This window comes from Corvus moneduloides, chromosome 2 (assembly GCF_009650955.1).
Source record: "Corvus moneduloides isolate bCorMon1 chromosome 2, bCorMon1.pri, whole genome shotgun sequence".
NCBI classification, from domain to species: domain Eukaryota; kingdom Metazoa; phylum Chordata; class Aves; order Passeriformes; family Corvidae; genus Corvus; species Corvus moneduloides.
In genome coordinates, this window is record NC_045477.1 from 46,114,951 (window position 1) to 46,131,428 (window position 16,478).

At 40.6% G+C, this 16,478-nt stretch overlaps 1 long non-coding RNA gene across 1 annotated transcript; it reads left to right on the forward strand.

Annotated features, from left to right (window-relative positions):
• The first annotated feature begins 15 nt into the window (after positions 1-15).
• Positions 16-11,159, forward strand: LOC116439629. The gene is made up of 2 exons (XR_004238215.1): positions 16-138; positions 8,222-11,159. It is a non-coding gene; the product is annotated as an uncharacterized LOC116439629 (long non-coding RNA).
• Positions 11,160-16,478: the final 5,319 nt, after the last annotated feature.

Genomic DNA, 16,478 nt, shown 5'->3' on the forward strand with positions numbered 1-16,478 from the left:
CGCGCATGCGCAGTGTCGGGCCCGAGGCCGCGGAGCGGGGGCGGCTCCGGCTCGGTCCCGCCGGCATCGCTCTGGCCCCGCTCCGCCAGCGGGAGCGACGCCACCCGCACAACCGGAGGGGACGGAGCTGGCAGAGAGGTAACCTGAAAGGAGGGTGTAGCCAGGTGGGGGTTGTCCTCTTCTCCCAGGCAACAGGCGACAGGACGAGAGAACATAGTCTCAAGCTGCGCCAGGGGAGGTTTAGGTTGGGCATTAGGAGGAATCTCTTCACAGGAAGGGTGATTAGACATTGGAATGGGCTGCCCTCGGAGGTGGTGGAGTCACCGTCCCTGGACGTGTTTAAGGGAAGACTGGACGTGACACTCAGTGCCATGGTCTGGTTGACAGGGCGGTGTTGGGCCACAGGTTGGAGTCGATGATCCCAGAGGTCTTTTCCAACCTAACTGATTCCGTGGTTCCGCAGCGCAGGCGGAGGTGCGCCCGTTCCTTCCGTCCCGGCCCGGGGAGCCCCCAGGTGAGGGGAGGCGGCAGGGCCCCCTTCTAGGCTTCGATTTGGAGACGGGCGGGTTCCTGATGGAGAGGGAAGGCGGCCAGGGCAGGGGCCGGGTGTTTGGTCGTGTCAGGGGAGGGGGCACGGAAGGCCGAGCCTGTGCGGTAGGGAGTGAAAAGTGGCGATGTCAGCAGCGATCCTCCGGCCCCAGGGGTGTCCCGGCCACCCCCCTGTGTCTGTCACAGAGCTCAGCTTCGCCTCATTGCTTGTTGTGACTCTTATCCCAGAGCAGACTCCTACTGCTGAGTACAGGAGGAGCGAGGGGTCACGAGCGGGGTTCGAGGCCCTGCGGGAAGCCCGAGGTACTGAGCAAGGCAGGTTAGGTGAGCTTCCACAAGCAGAGCTGACCCGGTGCTGATGATTTTCTAGGCATTGATGGCCCATATGGTTGTGTTGCTCAGTGTGTGATCCAGATCAGAAACAACAAAAGCATGAGCAAATTTAGAATATCCTTTTTAAGGGCAGAGTAGAGTTTCTAATGAAATACAGATGACAGAAGATGAGTTTACAGAAATTGTCGTGGCAGAGGTGTTAACTGAGATGCATTACAGAATGACTTGGTTGGCAGTCATCAGTCTTGCCAAAAGACAGTTATTCACTGTGAATGCTTCAGAGTGCTTTATTTTTTCTCGCTGCCATAGTTTTTAAAAAGCTCTCTAGGTCTTGGTTGGTTACACGCAAACATTAGTTGATCACATTCAAAAACTGGGCCATCTGGGAATTAATGATAAGGTCATATGAAGTAAAGCAGAGAGGAAATTTAATGTCATTTGTATGTTGGCAGTTCCAGTATCTGTGCTATGAAAGTAGTTCACCTAGTGACTCCATGTGAGTGTGGAGAAAGACTGCTGAGAGAACAGCTGCATGCAATTTTCTCTTACTTCGGTCTTTGGTTGAAGGCCTTCAGAAAGTACTCAGTCTGTTTTAGCAAACTGTATCTTTCACCTCTTTTTGATATGACAGCTAGTACTGTGTTGTCAACATCACAAATGTTGTGGTACAGGCTCTGAAACATGGAAATACTTTTTTGCCCTCTATCCACCGACAAAAGGTGATCATCCATCAGTGCCACCAGAGTAATTTTAGTTCACTCTCCTTCCCTGACCTGAATTCAGTCATGAATTCAGTTTCATAGAGAGTAATTTCAGTCATTTAACTAATGGCTCCACAGAATTTATCCAGTCTTCCTTTAGCATGGGGTGTTCAATGAGTGTCAGTCTGTGAAGTGTTTGAGACATCTTCAGGAATCTCAGGACCCAAGTCCTTAGCAGGACACAAACCCTTCAAAAACACCTTCTCTGGGGAACACAAATGACTGCTCGTTGCAAAATCACCCAGGAGTGCAACGTTCGGGGTGAATGATTTCCATCTCTACATGCTAATGTACATTGCAAAATCTTTTTCCTATTTCCCGAGACCTAGAAACTAACTCATATGGGAAAAGCCTTTTTAATCCCAGTATAAAACATAGGAACAAAATCTGTCAGTTGTTAAACACACAGCAAAATCCCACTTCTTCTGTAAAACTTGCAGGAAATTCCTATTGTGTATTTCTGTTTCCCTCTAGACAGACAAAATATTTTTCGTCCCACTCTTGTAGTTTGACACATAGTATTTGAACAAACACCTTATAAGTACTTTACTTTCTGTATAAGCCAATAGCAAGCACTTCATGTGTGCTGGCAACGTCTTAGAAACATCTTGTAAAGGATGGCTGAGAGATTTGATTTCTGAATACCAGATCCCTTGATGCTGAGCACACAACCACAGCACAGGCAAGGAGGTTTAATTCATTACTCTAACAGGCATTTTCAGTTTTTCTTTAAGTAAAAACAAATAAGTAGGTCATTTGTCTTTCCTCAGGTAACTTTCCTGCCTGGAACAGATACAACTGCAGTGTGAATGGAGAGCTATTCTCATATGGCTGCAAGCACGAAATGCTGATGGGCAAGTTAAGTGTCCTTAGCCACCCCTTCTCTCTACAGTAAATTCACCTCGTGGGTGCAGGGTTCAGGAATACGAAGCTACTGCTGCATTAATGCTGCTCACATTAGCTCACAGTCACTGTGCTGGTACAGTTGTGAGTGCTAGAACACACGCCTAAATAGCTAGAAAACACTTGGTGAGTCAGACATAGTCCTGTTTCACCCCATGCAGTATCACTGCAGACTACTTTATGACAGAAAGCAAAGATCTCTGTGGTCTGTAGAAATGACAGTGACAGTCTGGTAAATATAACACAAGTTTCACCAGACAAATTGAGTTATGTGGTGACAAATGCCGTCAGCTACTATATGCTGCAGCACTAAAATGTTACCTTCCTTTCCTATCCTGCTCAGTTTGCTCTCATTTGCTCTTGTAAGCAGAAATCATTACATTTAGCAAGATACCATACCTGCTTTTTTAAAAAATGCTTTCTATGTGGTGATTTCAGACTTTGTACTAGAGGTTTTTGCATTGCTGAAAATTTGAAAAAGCAGATGAAAATACTAATAAAATATTTTCTGAAACGTTTAAAATGTATTTTTTCTTTAAGATTCAAAGTCCCACTGAACAGTTATGTAACAATGCTTAAATGCAGTCTTCTCTTTTTAGGCATAATGAATATAATGTAAAGTCACATCAAAAGACAAAAACATACTACCATAAAACCCTTGTGAGTCCTGTCGTTCTTAGGAAATCATGTTTGGCGGAAACTTACTTCTTTTAGGTTACGTTACAAAGTAAAAAAAAAATTTAAAAGTACCAAGTAAACATACATCTCCTGATGCCTGAAGGTCCACTTCCACATCTCAGTGTCTTTTAAGAGTGTTAGGCCAAGTTCCAAGAAGGATTCACTCTGTGCTAGAACTCCAATCCCCTCAAGAGCATTAGGCTTAGTGCCAGCATTCATTTACTATTGGAACAGCTTAAATTAACTCCTGTTACATTCTGTCTAAACCCTTTCTTGCAGCGTAAGACTTGAGAGCTGGATTCAGTCAGTTAGTCTGAGGACCACCCATCATGCTTGTCTGTCTTCCCGCCCTTCAAATGCTGCATAAACTGGATTGGAGAAGGCAATGATCAGCCATTTGTAAGTTGAGGGGGAAGCTGGCAAGCTATCTTTTGTATACATGTCCTCATTTCACGAGAAATAGCGTGGGAGTGGTCTGACTTATTTAACATAAGTACATATGACAGTAAGCTCCAACCAAATGTGAGATTTTAGTAGGCTATGCAGTGTGCTAACAGTATTTTGATACTTTCCTGGCAGAGCTGAACAGACAAGCTAATCAGAAGACAAGAAATATCAGTGCTTGGCTTTGTAAGTCAGGAACTGGATCGTAAGATTGTATTTTGCTCAAAGTCAGACAGCAGATTGAAATGGAAGGTCTCACAAAGCCAGGCCTTCTCTAGCCCCTTCAAACTTATGTGGTCTCTTAAGAATATCACTTCTATTTTACTTTAGCAAACATGAGAACAATCCGCTTGCCTATGATTACAAGACAAACACTCTGAAGCAGGTAAGGATGTAAGCGCAGGGAAGACAAGTTTTCCAAAAAGTGGTAACACAAAATGTTCTTAGCATACTTAGAAAGGTACAGGGTAATTGGACAGAACTGGACAGTCACAGAAGTTGGCCAGCTGATACCTTGATCTCTATCCAGAGTCTCAAAAGTCCTACCAAGGTCTTCATATTGAAGGCTAGAAGTTGACTTCAGGGGTTTTCAAAGCTGCTTTGTGTGCTAGAAAGATTATTATTCACAGGTTAGAACCTTTAAGGGTCACCTAGTCCACCTCCCTCCAATAAGCAGAAACACCTTCAGCTAGGTCAGCTTGCTCAGAGCCCTGTTCAACCTTGAGCATTTTTGTAATTTCTACCCATCTCTCCTCCACAACAAAAAAAACCCCTCCAAACAACAAATAGAGGAGAGATTAGTTTCAAGGAATCTGAAATACCTTCCTCTGATGAAGAATCTTTTAACATGACAATGTGCTGTTAATTTACAAAAAGTCCCATTGTTTTGTATGCTTTGGAGGTGGTGGAAATGGAACTAATTACCAGACAGTCAACATCCATCCACTAGTAAAACTGAAAAAAAAAGTGAACATTTTGTAGCTAGATAACACTATTCAGCTCATAAATAAGAGTTCACAGCAATCTTTGCATTTAGGAGCTACACTATAAATATAGCTTATCTTCAAATATTTTCAACTTGCTAAAGTTACTTGAAAGCTTATCATGATAGAGTCCATTTAAAAGGAAAAGAATTAAAATTTATCTCAGATATGTGTCCCCAAATACCTCTCATAGCATTCATTTATACTGACCTTTCTAACACACTGTCTCCCCACATACTTTGTATTTAGTTAGCTGAAAAACATTTCTGGCTTATGTAGCAAGTTCCCTCAAACTTCAGAATTACATTTTTTAAGTTAAGTTGAAAATCAGAGAAAAAAGTTGAAAGCAAAATTCTTACTCAAAAAAAAAGTTTGGGAATGGAAGATACCAGTAATGGAACTGGAAAGATTTTAAAATACAATTTCTAAGTTGGCAGTGACCTTTGTGTGATAAATATTTGATTCATAAAAGAAATAGTACACAGACTGCTTAAACACTAATGTGAATACAAAAGACAAATCAAGACTGATACTCTCTTGTGAAGGAATATGCATTTTTTAATTTGAAAAGTATGTTTGCTATGACTTTCCAAGTAAGGCTATAGGTCTCGATTCTGTGACAAGTTTCATATATTATGCCTAATTTTAAGCAATTTGAAAAATTCTGTGGTCTGAAACAAGTTGTGGTTCTTCAACTGCATAAAATTAGCTGTATACATAAATCTTTGAAGACTGGAGACTTTCTTGCTATTAGGTGAGAACTGTGATTCAACTGCTGTTTTATCTTTTAATGATAAGATCCCATGGCACTTTTGCAACAATAATAGAGGTCCACTGAAAACATTTAACGTTCAATAGAATTACATTATGTGTTTTAGCAGTTGTATTTTCCTCATGTTTCCAGCTGAATAGGTTTTACTTCATTTTTCTTCCCTTGCAAGAATTCTTCTGCAATGCTGCTAGCCCTGATTAAAGAGAGACCTATATCTAAGTGAAATCCTATCATTTTGACTTTTAACCTGTATTTTTATATTCATACAAATATATACACGTTTATATATGTATTTTGCCTATAATATATTAATCGTAAGGTTTCCTGAAATCTTATTACGAGTGCTTCCTATGTAAATATAGAATTGTGTTGCTGGTACCTTCCTGTATTTCAGGGAGTGTTTGTTCTCTTTTCTTTCATTCTCTGAAATCTGTGAGCATTGCAACCAATTTTAATTATACCAGTATTTCACCCTAAGTTTTATAGGAAGAGTTGGCAGCAATAACTGTAGTTAAGATTGCCTAAGACTTTCTGCTGTATAGATCCTGTACTTAAAAAGAGAGAGGGATAGAAATTGTACACAAGGGTACAATAAAACATGTCAAGATTAGCAAAGTTAATTTTATCTGTGTTACTTGAAAAACCAGAAGGATTTATTAGGGACTCTGACTTTATATTTTTAAATGCAGTGTGACTGAGACTGATATAATTTAAAATAATTATTGTTATGTAGTTCAAAAAATACTATAAAGATGGCAAGGCATTACTTCACAGTATTACTAAAGAAACAATTATAGAATTATCAGTATTTTAACCTGTAAAATATTTTTAAAATATATGTTTTCTGGAAGTGTTGAAGTGGAAGCAGCATCATGTATTTCTTTCTTGTTTCTTTTCCCAGACTGCAGTCTAAAGCAGCTATTAATAACATGTTGCATTGCTACTGTGATTTATTAATGAAAGTTACTTTAACTATCACGTCTTTAATACTACTGAAGATGATGAAGTATATATAATTATTTCTGTGAAAAAGAAAGGAATTATAAAACTCTAAATTACTGTTTTCTGTAATGTATTCCATTATTTCAAGCAGCATTTTCTTCTTTTGCTCAGAACACTATTTATGAGCTGTGATTGCACATATTTTTGTATAAGCAGGGGAAGGCATGATTATTTTCCATGTATGTATGTTTAGTAACTAAAATTAGTATAGGGTCTGATCTAACCTAGTAGAATGAGTGTGTGGTAGACACAAACCTTTACTGTAAAAGATTCTGCGATCCTTTCATAAAAGTGTTGAAAGTCCTAGTACGAAGTTCATTGTAGTCAGGAGAATCTCTTTCCATAGATGTCTGCATTTGGCACTTGCAGAGCTGAAAAACAGCTTTACTATTCATGTAAATATTGTGGGCAGTCTTGGTATATTTGCTAGTGAGGGATCCTCAGTCTGTAGCTGCATCAAAAGGGGCTGTTGGATCCACTCACAAAGGCACAGTAATAATGGCACTAACAAAAATCCCTGACAAAGCTATGGATAAAGTTGACAGTCTCCATTTGGCACTAGTCATGCGGGAGCTGTTTGGCTGAGCACACCCAGAGAGGATTTTCAAGCCATTACATAACCTTTTTCTAGAGAAGGGAAAGGTCTTGGGGGAACTTGAGGGAGTTGGTATTCTGGAATATCTGAATTGCACGTGTCCAAGAAGGCATAAGCTATACCAAGAGTAAAAAGTTGAGATACACAGACTGTGTCATGTTCACAAGACTTAGGGAATCTCCTATTCACATGGCATTTTCGTGGGTCTCATGTTCTTGCAGCTTAGGTGTATACTGTCTGTGCCTGGTCTATAATGGAGAGATTCAGCTGAAGTAGTCCAGAGGATCCACAGCAAATCAGCCGTAACTTAAATTCTGAGGAACAGAGGAGACTGGTGGGACTAAAGCATGCACAGGGAAGTTGGTGTAAAAGGGCAGGGGTGTGTAAGACATGGGTAAGGTTCATCCCACTGAAAAGAAATGTCTACATATAGGTGTCTGCACCCGAATTTATCACCTTACGCTCTTGTTAATGGAGTAAGTATTCATCTCTGGCATGATTTGTCTCATCCCAAGATAAATGTTGAAGTGGCTCAGTTGAATCTCAACCAAAGAAATACCCATGTCAGTCTTTCTGACTGTGAGGGGAACTGAGATAATTTTTGTTCAGCTGTAAACATCTGCACTGTAAACTGCTTTTCTTTACTGTGTATGGTTGCTGCAGAGATTCTTGGGAAGGAACTCTTGCAGATCTGGATATCAAACTTGCTGGGCACATATGCTGTCAGAGCTGGCAACAAAGGAGATAGACAGAGTTTGATTATGGGGTGCCACCCTGATGACAGATGAAAGCAGGGATGTTACTTCAAGGTGTAGCTGAGGGAAGAATGTTGCCTGGGAGAAGTTGTGATATCCTCACTCCTCCCCTGTGTACTAACTTGTTACTGGGCATATGAACATCTGTATTTGGGAGCACTGGAATTTATGTCTTTTTTATGTCTTGACTTGCATGAAAAATATGTATATCCTCTGTCAGTTCAGACATTACTCCTATCATCTGCTGCAGAGAGAGTTTGGAGAGAGCTCACAAAGGTAGATTATCCAATGTTCCAGAGGATACCTGCCTACTTGCCTGTGGTAGTTGAAGGCGTTTAGGAGTACTCACTGTACCATGCTAGATTGCCCCTAAGTTTAGCTGGGTGGGGTTCTGAGAGAAGAGAGGGGGTGATTGATGACAGCAAGCTATTTATTGTTCTCCACAGCAGCAAGAGAAACTGCCATTTTCACTCAGAGGACCTTAGGTCAGTCAGGAGCCTCCCACTCCTTAAGCCCTGAGAAGCTCCAGAAAGCTGGCACCAGGGAAGCGCTGAGGACCAGAAGAGTCTGCGGGTAACCTGCTGGAAACCGGGGACTATCCATGGTGTGATCTTACCCCAAATCTACCCATGACAGTGGTCTGTCAGTGCTGATAACATCTCAAACAGCCCACTGCTCTTGTCAGACCTGGATGGACGAAGTGGAAGGCAAGTTTGAGGAATAAGTGTTGCATTATTATATTGAATAAATTGTATGCTAGCAGTTTTTGTTACAGATTAAGTAGGATCTAAATGACTTAACACCCAGGGAATCCCTTTTGTCTTCTTCTCCTTTTAGTGTACTCTCCTCCTCAATCTCTTTTTATATAATCCCTGTTTTATTATACGTAATACTGTGTATATTCAGCAACTAGGTTTACTTGCTGATCACCAGAAACTCAACTGCCACTGGTGGGATGGTACCAGGATCCCTGCAGGGAGAGCAACAGGGGACCTTGCTGCTCTGAAAGGTTAGGGTACCTTACCAAGAACTAGGTATTACAGCATCTGTGGAGGGTCACTAGAGGTTGAGTACCTTTTTTTTTTGTACCATGGAACACATTAGGCTGAAATGGCTTGCCTAAGATCTTAAAACAAGGCAATGACAGAACTGGAAATAATCCCTGAAGGCGGACACTATTTGTAACATTTTCTGCAAATATTGCTTTATTTGGCCAGTTTCTGGTTGATTATTGCACATTTTAAAAAATAAAATAAAAATTTCTGCGTTACCAAACTTTTGGCGTCCATGTTTGATTTTAAATCCAAGGATGTCTGTCAGTCTGATGCTACTACTAGCACTTTCTTATATCCATCTTACATGTAGTTTTTAAATTTTCCTAGCTATAACCCCACTGATTCTAATTTGTTGTAACTTACATTCTGAAGAGATAGGACAGACTATGGTCCAATAAAAGCAAGTAACAAGAAGATGTAAGAAAAAATGTCTAAAGCATGGTGGGAACCACTACCATTACCTTTATGCCTTATTTAGTGCACCTCATTCTAATTCCTTTGTATATAATGATACAAGTTAAAAATCCCTTATATTCCCTGAGACAATCTCTAAGATTTAAGATGCTTGAAGTCACTCTCAAAACTATTCTGGACTTCAGTCCAGAACTTATCTTTTGTGTTTCTACATACACTTGATGGCCTAAAACCTAATCTGCCTTATTCATCATCTTCACCCCCTACCCTTAGAAACAGCTTAGCCAGAACAAATATTGAATGTCCTATAGAAGTGGGTTTAGACATTGATATCATCTGTCCTGCCTTCTCCTGTACATGCTGCAGTTACATACTGATACTGTACAAAACACAACTCTATTGTCATAGAGGTAATAAAAAATACTGTGTGTTAGGCTTGTGAATACAAAGTGAGGGTTTATACTGTCCTCTAGCAAATCAGAGAATGGTAAGATGTTTACTCACAAAAGGTGTCTTGTCTCGATTCTCCATAGCTGATCTTACATCAGCCGTTATGAAAGTAAAAATTACTGCTGTCACAAAAAGAGAAATTCTGCAAGAGAAAATTTAATGCAATTTGGACCACTTTGTAGTCTTCAGAATCTGCCACATTTTCCCCGCCTCTCAAATGATTTTAAATTATAAGTAGTTTTGCAAAGCTGTTAGCATTATTTTCTCATTTCACCCAAAGTTTTTGCAAGACTTACTATCTATGATGAATCACATCTTTTATTCATATAGTTATAAGTGCATTAAAGTTGTCAGGTATAATTTGCTGCTTTTTCTCCTTTAGATTCAGCCTGGTTTCTGAAAAGACACAAATTTAATAACTAGGGAATCTAAGTTATAATCAAATTTATTGTATTTACCAGACTTGAATTTTGGATGGGATAACATTAAGAATGTGCTTGAAGAGGAAAGAGAATAATTGCTGGTGGGCATTGAATTAGCAGCCTGAAAAATATCTAATAATGTTGCGATCAAGAGTGTTACAATGATGAGAGGACAAAGAGGAATGCTGTTTTCATTTATCTGTAGCTTTTACTTGTCACAAACTGAAATGAAGGTTAGAACCTCAGCCCAAAATCCTCAATTCAGGGGAAAGAGTGTTCTCTTTTTAGATTTTTCGGTGACTTACAGTGTCTCTTTATAATGTAGCACTGCAACTCTGCCTACAAATCTCTAAATTTCTGTTAGAAAGGAGATGCTGCTGTTTATGTGCATATATGAGCACTTGCCACTGTACACAGCGTACCAGATGTAATCCCGTGAGTTCTGCATCCACTGAACTTCTGCTGAATTCTGGATGGGGTTTGTGCTTGGAAGGCTTCTGGATCAGGGTTTCATGTCAGGAAGTGCTGAATAAAAGGCCTGTTCAAAACCAATCAAACAGAAACCCAATAAAAGAAGTCTTTTCCTTTTCTTGGAGCTCATGTTAGTCTCCTCTGAGTCTTGGTCCCTCAACCCTCCTAACCAAATTTGTGGTACAGATTGTATTTTATGTATCGATATGTGTTAAGACAGCCTGTTATTTTGGGATTACATTACTTGTGTTTGTATTGGGGAGACTTTTAATTCCAAAGGTGCTGCCAGTCTGTACGCAATTTAAACTGAAGCAGAGTTTTTGTTTTTTCCTGGGGACTTCTACAGACTTCCAGATATTTAAAATCTGAAGTTGTGGTTCTCTTTGGTTCATCATCTGTTAAAGACTGCTGGCTGTATTAAAACTGGCAGAAGAGTTAAACAAGAATAAAAAAGAGGTGTTCCAGAGAACCAAGATGTCATAGAGTATTCCTCTCCTGAAGGTACACTGTCACTTAGAAATCACTGAGAATAATGGTCACACAAATACAAAGAAAGACAAAAAAAAAAAAAAGTCTGAAATTTTGCTTAATATTGAAAAGCTTAATTAAAGGAAGAGCTCGAGGTTTGAGCATTTCTACTGACCACTTTGTGCAAAGGGGATTGTCTCTGTATGGATGTGGTACATCATTGACAGGACACAGTAAATCAGCTCTTCATCTGGCTCTGCCGTAGCTGTAACCCTCCACAGCTGAGAATGCTCACATCATGAGGAGGAGGAGGAGGAGGATATATTAGCTCCTGTCATTTCAGAAGATGTCTGTGCTACAAGGCAGAGGGCTTGGTGCTGAAGGTAGTTTTGACAAAGAGGTTATGGTACAGGGCCATAGCTGATGTGAAGATACGCGGACTTGTTCTTGAATTCCCTATTCTTTCAGTCTCTGTTTTACAGACATAGTTCTTTGAGGAACCTTATAGTCTGAGGATGACAAATTTGGTAAAAAAAAGTTGAAGAGGATCTTATTGTTACAGAAGAAGAACTAAATGAACTTTTAGTAGAAAGGGAGGAACATGATGAAATGTCATAATACCCACTGCAAAGTCTCTGGGTGTCATTCTTAAGAGCAAAGTGCTAGAATTTTGTGCTAAATGCTCAGTGATTCAGAGCTTGAGGACACAGTACATGAGTAAGTATTTCTTGCTTTAGTCATCAAACAGCCACATTAAAGCATGACTAAGAAGAAAGGCAAGGCAGCAGTGAAATGTGGAGCTAATGAGATAGCTCCATACCGAGAGCAGAACTGGAGATGAGATCAGAGATGAGTGAATTGAGTTGATTGCATCTTGCTCAAAAAGTAAAGAAGCAGGGAAGGATAAGAACCTTTCAATAATTATAAGCAATCAGAGGGAGAAAACAAACCCCAGAAGACAACACGTAAAAACAGCTCACATGACGCTGTAATCTCATAGCTTATACTGTCAGCAAAAAGAGATTGGATGAGTTTCTGCAGACTCAACACTACTTGCCATGCAGCAGCAGTTAGTACTATTGAAATGCTGGAACTGATGGGAGCCAGCTAGGCTGTTGTGACTGGGAACAGACATCCTCCAAAGAGCATGAGACAGCATTCTGCAGCATGAGAAATCCTTGCCTGTCAGTCTAAACTGGTGGTTTGTTTGGTGGACTGGGACCTGTATCTCTCATGAGATAGGAATGTTGCCTTTTTCTTCTTTTGTGTGTTTAAATACCCAGTTTGGTTCTCATTGAAGATGGAACTGTCTTTTTTTTTTTATTTTTGGTAAATGCAGCCTGATGGATATTAACTTTCAGCAGTTACATGTATTCTAAATATCAGCATTAGGAGGAGCAAGGGTGCCTGCATTTGTGAATATATTTAAGAAAGAGTGCAATGTCAGGAACTTGTCCTCTCCAGCTCAGTGTGAATTAATGTTGTGTAATGTTCTGGGCATAACTGACCTTGAGTTGAGCTGTTTATATTTCCCCTTGGAGAAAGACTGGTTAAGCTCATGCAGTTCTATACCATCAAGCAGTTGAAACTGGAGCCACTTGTGTGAATCTTGCCTCAGGAGGTTTGAGGTTCCTGCTGAATATTTTTGGCCAGTGGACAGAAGTAGGATTTGCATTTGCAGCCTGACAAGGGTGGGTGAAGTCTTGAGGGTCAAAGCAGCTGCAGTCAGCCCCAAGTCCCTGAACACACAATAGCTGCGAGCTGTATGCCTGTGCTGCCCACCTAAAAGAGTGTAGAGGAGCCAGACTGCCTCCATGTTTAATAATAAAAGGAGTAAAGACTGTGATCTCTGTGCTTAAATGCTGTTTAAAGGATGTAAAAACTATGTAATTTTACCTTCTACTCAGGAATAGCTTATCTAAGGACTACTCTTGAAAGGAATTGCTGGGAAGGCCAGTTACAGGCAGAATTTAGTATTGAAGTTCGAAATGTTCTTTGTCTCGCGGTGTATATTGCATGCTGTCTTATTGCCTGCACCAGCTTTTCTCTTCAGTTTGCTTAAGAATCATGTGAATAAAAAGGTACCATGAATTAAAAAGTAATATGCTTTTTAGCCTTCTTGGCAGCTCATGTCTGTTCTCCATTTCCTGGCAGGATTACCCCTGTGACTACCCAAATACTCTAAAGCAAAGATCATAGCTGTATATCCATGAAATAGGAAATCTTCAGTCTATGTATCCTGTGAAATAGGAAACCTGTAGTGATTAGACTGGGTTGACATAATTTTCAGAAGAGCTAAGGAGGTATGAAGTGATGTAAAGTGAGTATTTTAAATTTTCACATGAAAAAAGTGCCACAAATTAATGGAAGTGTAATCTCACTACAAAAAGATGAGGCCAGGAATTTTAAACAGTGGGAGCTTAACCTCAGGCACTGAAATCCTTACCTTACTTAGGACATAAGTAAATAAATAGTTAAAGACATTGAGGAGTCACAACAACCCCATGCAACATTATAGACTTGGGGCAGAGTGCCTGGAAAGCTGCCTGGTGGAAAAGGACCTGGGAGTGCTGGTCAACAGCAGCTGAACATGATCCAGCTGTGCCCAGGTGGCCAAGAAGGCCAATGGCATCCTGGCCTGGATCAGCAGTGGTGTGGCCAGCAGGACCAGGGCAGTGACCGTCCCCCTGTACTCGGCACTGCTGAGGCCACAGCTCCAATCCTGTGTTCAGTTCTGGGCCCCTCACTGCCAGAAAGACATTGAGGGGCTGGAGCGTGTCCAGAGAAGGGCACCGGAGCTGGGGAAGGGTCTGGAGCACAAGTCCTGTGAGGAGCAGCTGAGGGAGCTGGGGGTGTTTAGCCTGGAGAAAAGGAGGCTCAGGGGGGACCTTATGCCTCTCTACAGCTGCCTGAAAGGAGGCTGTAGCCAGGTGGGGATCGGTCTCTTCTCCCAGGTAACAAGCAATGGGATGAGAGAGAAAGGCCTCAAGTTGTTCCAGACTAGGTTTTAGCCTGGATATTAGGAAAAATTTCTTCATGGAAAGAGTTGTCAATCATTGGAACAGACTGCCCCAGGAAGTCGTGGAGTCACCATCCCTGGAGGTGTTTAAAAGTCGTGTAGATGTGGCACTTAGGGACATGGTTTAGTGTCAGTGGACATGGCAGTGCTGGGTTAATGGTTGGATTCAATTATCGTGGAGTTCTTTTCCAATCTAAACAATTCTATGATTCTATGAAGAGATCTTAATGAACCTATTTTTCTCCCAAGTACTTCCTGCAGTTCACTTACTGAGCACTCAGGTAAGATGTCTTCAGAGGTTTTGAATGTAATTGGCCAAAAAGAGACACCAACAACAGTTCTGAGAATCTTAGCCTTTCAGTCTTAATTTATGCTCCATTTTTTGAATATTTGCTCTTATAAATGCATAATTTAAAGATATTTCAGTAATGGAAGTTTTTGATTATCTGTTCTTGAGGAGAGACTCCACTTGTAAAACATCCTTATAAATGGCTTACTTTTTCAAAGCATGTTACCAGCATGGTTATTTTTGAGCGTGGCATTTGTGTTACAAATGAGTGTTTGAGATCAATTAAAAACTTACTTAAAAGTCTTAGAGATTTATTTTTACCTTACAGAAATGTTAAGAAATAAGCTTCATTCTCTTTGTTAACAGACAACTCTAATGCCTCAACTTTTGAGTAGCATTGAAGTAAAGTTTCAAAGTGTTTTTGAAGTGTTTCATAAACTCTGTGCTATATAGAGTTTGCTTAAACCGAAGGAAAATGGAAAATATAATAGTAATAACCCCCAAGACTTGTCTTGTCTGAATACAGTGCAAAGATGTTTTAAATGACTAGACAAAAAATTATGAAAGCAGCATATGACTTAAATTATAAATAAAATATGGGGACTACTGGACCAAAACCTGCATGCAGGAAAAATTTAGTGACAATCAAATCTACAGAGAGGACTTCAAGAGCATTTACTGAGCCCTCAGTCCTCACACTTTTACAGTTAAGAGTCACGTATTTTGAGCACCTGGACTGCAAACGGTCTTTCCAGAAATTCACTGCATGACTCTGTAAATGTTTAAGCAGTTCTTAGATTTTCGGCTCATCTCCCTGTGCTTGGTGTACCTGGGTTTTGCTTTCATCTGTTCTGTGGTGACTTCCACAGCTTCCTAATTATGTAAGCTGTGACTTAGAATGGCCCACAAATTCTGAGTGTTTGCAATGATGAACTATAAAAGGATTTTTTACCTGAGGGAATAAAAGACTCGAATTTGCTTGTCTTGCATTCATGTCAATTGTCAAAGCTCCAGCAATAGAGCGGTTCTGTGATAGCTTACCTAAGATGGGAGTTTGCTCTATTTTTTTTTGAGGAGTGGGGTTTGCAGTGTCATCACCATCACCCCACTGGAAGACAAAAGCAGAGAACATCTACTCTAGAGAGCTTACAAGCTCGGTGTATCAGAGCTCTCCTTAGCAGCCCCCAGCAGGGCAGCAGAACCAGGTTCCCAGATACAGAGCTGGAACACTCAGATGATTACAGGGACACAAGGTATGAATTCCAGAAAGGTCAAGCAAATTCCTTGTGCTTGTTCATATCAAGATTTATACAAATAGCATAACATGAGGCTTGGCAAGATAATTTTCCTTTGGTTTTGCCATGTGTTTCTTCACAAGCCTGTGCCCCATTAAAAAAAGCAGAATACCTAATACTAGATGTCTGCCTGATGTCTCAATATTGCATGCTTAGTTCTTGTTGGCTGCAGTGCTACTGCAGTAAAGGCAAGGTAGTCACAGCCAATTTGTCTGTATCTGCAGAAGTGAGTTCTCAGTGCTTGGTTGTGCTATAAAGTCAGTCCCTGAGAATCCCTGACAGTAATTTTCATTCTCCTCCTCAAACTTAGAGCAATATATAAAGCAGAGGAAGCACAGGAACCTCCTGAACAGTTTCTTTCCCCATTGCCTGTCAGTGATTTCACTGCAATGCCTAGAAAAAGCAAAGTAGTTCAGGCAGCATCTATTTCTGGCGTGAAATCCTAGTTGTGGATTCCCAGTGCTGATGTGTTTTTTAGACCCTCTGATGAATTTCTAAGCTCTCTTGGAATAACAGCTTCTGGGAGGGGACTGAAATTCCTATGGCAGATTTCAAGTTTGCAGACTTTGATGAAATCTAAACAACAGGGTGGGAAAGCTGCTTTTTGTCAAGAGCAGCTATGAAGGCAGAGAAGCAAATTCTTGTTAGTAGGGAGCTTTTCATCTCCTTGACAATTTTTTCTGAGAAATGAAGGGTAGGATATGGAAACCAGTATGAATTTTGAGGAGTGGGGGCAAAGGAATGGATAATCTTTTCTGTTCCACTTGTCCTCAGGGAGGAGATATTCTAGCTAGGGATAAAGATACAGCCTGGTACTCAG